Source organism: Hyperolius riggenbachi, chromosome 10, assembly GCF_040937935.1.
Source record: "Hyperolius riggenbachi isolate aHypRig1 chromosome 10, aHypRig1.pri, whole genome shotgun sequence".
Lineage (NCBI taxonomy): Eukaryota > Metazoa > Chordata > Amphibia > Anura > Hyperoliidae > Hyperolius > Hyperolius riggenbachi.
In genome coordinates, this window is record NC_090655.1 from 114,789,164 (window position 1) to 114,793,333 (window position 4,170).

A 4,170-nucleotide genomic window follows, 5' to 3' on the forward strand; every position below is an offset into this window, starting at 1 on the left:
CAGTAACAGAACAGGATTCAGAAGGATTCGTTATCTCTTCGCAGAGATGAACGCAATCCACAAACAGAACCAGGAGCAGGATAACTAGCTCAGCACGGGTGTTCACGGTACGCGCAAACTACCAAAACGTGCTGGAAAACTGACTAACTGAACACAGGAAATAAACAGTTCGTGTACGTATATATCAGCGACACTGATGTATCAACGTAACACGAATACAAGGAAAATAATAAACGTGCTGGTATGCATATATATTGGCAATGAACCAATATATGATGCAAAACCAGCAAAGTATCTTTAGAACAAGAAACACGATCGGGGGCTGAAGCGACAGCAAGACTGGCTTAAGCTGAAGCTATGAAAACCCAAGGAAACCCTGCAGGAAGCAGATCTTTATACTGAGGTCATCCAATGGGAGCAGACATGCAGATTCCCACACAGGTAAATGATAATCAGTCACAAGCTGACAGCAGGGAAAGACAGACAAAGCTATGCAGCTTGCATGGAAAGACATCAGAACTGCCTGAGCTGCAGCACTACTACTTCCAGCAACACCTGCTGCAGCAGCGATCATTACAATAGGTGAATGAATGGAAGGAGTGCTGACGGGTGAAAATTGCTCTGTTTTTTTAAGAGGAAAAACCCTTTGAGGTGAAGTGGTTAAGCCTCGGCGATCCAGCGCTGGCCCCCATGTCAATATTTACCACCTGCACTCCTGCAAAAATGCCATTGTATGTGTGATAATATAGCAGCCATTTTTGTTTAACTCTCATCATTTTTTGTTTAACTCTTATCTGTGGTAATTCCATTTTCTGTATGGCTGTCTGTCAGTGTAAATTACATTTGCATTTCATTTTCTTTAAAAACTACAGGCTACTAGGATGAAGGAAGCTGCTAATTTGATTTTCTGTATGTCAGTGTAAATTACATTTGCATTCCGTTTCCTCGGGAAACTACAGCCTACTAATATGAAGGAAGCTACTAATTAGCAGCCCTTTGTCAGGACCAGCCTGATGTGGGTGCATTGCTTTGAAGTCTGTATACAGCAACTTGTTGTCCCAATATACAATTGGACTAAGTCTGGAAGGTTCAAAGCGGAACAGGAAACCTTTGGAATTTGCATATCACAGCAAGCAAGGATTTTACAGAGGTCTCTGCGAACGGTGGTGTCACAATCTGGGGAAATTGGATTAATTCTGGATCTGAACATTGAGTGGCCTCGAGCTACAAATCTTCCTATAAAAGTCAGCATAGAGGAGTCCGAGCTTGTCTTCTCCTGAAGGTAGCGCTCAGCTAGAGAGAGGTCCCTGATCTGATCAGAATTTGTGTCCTTCCACGACCAAGTTGGACCTTTGTGCTGGTGAAAGTTAAATTTCTGTTTTTATTCCCGTTTTTATTTTTGCAAACTGTCTTGTTGTGTGTCCTTGTATTTTTACTTTGTTTTTGTAAATCTTTTGTATATATTTCTTTATGCACTGTTCCACTTTTTGAAATAATAAATATTTATTTAATAAGCCTGACATCTGGTGTACTAGCAGAGCTTGCCTTCCTAGAGAGAGACTGCAGTGTAATTTGTGTTACAAGTTCAGCGTCTGATTGGAAGCTCGGTTTGTACACCACGACCGGGTGGAAGTTTGTGTGTGTGTGGCGTTCCCATATTTTGGCCTAAGCGCAAAGCTGACCCAAATACGAAAACGCTGGACTGAGTGCAGGCCACTCGAAAGCAAAGTGGGAATTGTTGAAGTGTCTATCTAGCAGCGGCAGAGTGAAGGGTTGTTGAGGGGTGACAGCCTTGTGTTAGCTTGAATAAGGCTCCTTCCCCTCTCGGTCTGGTCAAACCCCAGTCAGGAACCGTCTCTGCAGGCTTGCCATAGGGCCGGTTCCTGACAGTATGTGGTATTACCCATAACCATACTTAGCTTAAAAATGAATAAATATAAAAATAACCAGTGTGTGCCACAATATCAAATAGACCAAACAAACAAAAAAAATGTTTGCCTTGATTTTAACAAGTTTTATTATAATAAAAAGTAAATTTCCAATGTTTTTTAATCACATAAAGAAGAATACTGAACATAAATTAAACTGACAGGAACAGTAAAAGAAAGTATTTATAGCTCCCCTTTAAATGGTGACCCAGGACATCGGGTTTCTTCTGCTAACAGCATTCAGTTACTCTTTTCATGGGGACGTCAAGTGAGAGAAGGAAAAAAAAATAAAACTTATGGAAAGTAAGTAAATCTCTCTTTACTGCATTCATATAATAAATCTATGTACTGGCATTGTTTGCCATGACAAACAGCTGTATAGGCACATGGGTGAAAAGGAATTCCATCATATTCAAGTTAGCATTGTCAGCGGCTATGGCTACTGCAAGACGAGGTTGAAGTAGACACTGCAGATTTACTGTAGGATTTGTATCAGCTGTAACAAAGAAATGTTTTTCTTTAAAGGTTATTATGCAGTTTCTTATCATTTAGAGTTGAGAGAAAGTTCAAAGTTCAGGTCCGCCTTAACTGTATATCCTAAATGACTTTAAAAAGCTAGCTATATATGTGGGTATAGCTATCAGAAAACGCAGAGATAATGTATTGTTTTTCAGATCGCTGTCTCTTCTCTTGGCACAAGTAATGCCAAATACAAGGGATGAGCACAATGATGGGTAATTAAAAACCTCTGTCACGAAAATCTTAAAATTTAAAATATATATAAACACATTCAAATAAGAAGTATGTTTCTTCCAGAGTAAAATGAGCCATACATTATTTTTCTCCTATTTTGCTGTCACAGTAAGTGGTAGAAATCTGACAGAACTGACAGGTTTTGGACTAGCCCATCTCCTCATGGGGGACTCTGTTCAACTGCCCAAAAAAAGTGTATGTGAACAGGGAGGCTGGCCTGCATCTTTGTATAAGTCTTTTTCATGGACTATCTTTATATGATGGCGCTTTAGAAATAACTCGTACAATAAGTAAATAAATAAAGAATAAAGGCCATACTGGGAATCCCCTATGGAGAGATGGACTAGCCCAAAACCTGTCAGTAATGTCAGAATTCTACTACCTACTGCATAGCCGGCCTTTGATATGAGCGACCGGAGTGGTCGCTCAGGGCACCGGCTTCCAAGGGGGCGCCTATAGCTAGTTACCTATACTGAGGGCACCTACACCTGATTTCTTATACTGGGGGCACCTATAGCTGGCTACCTTTACTGAGGGCACCAACACCTGGCTATCTATACTGGAGGCACCTACGCCTGGCTTCCTATGGGGGGGGGGGGGATGGAGACCTTCAACTGACTTCCTATACTGGGGGCACCTATGCTTGGCAACCTATATTGAAAGCACCTACACATGAGATCCTATACTATTGGCACCTATACCTGGCTACCTACCTATACTGAGTCTGAGGGCGTTTATTTTTTGGGGGGGGACACTGCGGCTATAACGTGTGGTGCAAATTGTCTTTCATTGTCATTCGAAATGGAGGTGGTGGTGGTGGGGGGTGCGGATAACTGTCCCTCTTTGTTTTCCGCACGCGTTTTTCTGCACACCAAGTGTGTCTCTCATAGCAGCTGATGTAATTGATACAAAAAACGGACAAAATGTGCAGAGTCATGATGCAGAATGTCAAGTTTTTTTTCTGCGCGCGAACAAAATATTAAGTGTGTACTAGCCCATTGATTAACATGAGTTCTCAGTTTTTCTGTGCAGAAAACGCGCACGAAAGCAGTCAAGTGTGTTCCCTGCCTGGGAGCCACAGTCCTAGGAGATATCTGAGGAGAAAAAGAATTGCATATGGGCCTCTGTGTGTGTGTGCGTGTGCATGCATGCGCGAAGAGGATGAAGGGGGGCACAAAAATCAGGTTTCGCTCAGGGCGCTGTGAAACCTAAGGCCGGCCCTGACCTACTGTAAGTGACAGCAACATAGGTGAAAAGTCATTCATGCCTCATTTTACTCTGGAAGAAACATGTATGTATTTTAAATTTTAAGATTTTCACTATGCAGACCGCAAGCAAATTAAACATCAGCTGTTCTTACCTAGCTGAGAGCAACTAAAGAAAACTGGCTCAGATTCTAACATTATATATATATATATATATATATATATATATATATATATATATATATATATATATATATATATATATATATATATAAACACAGATT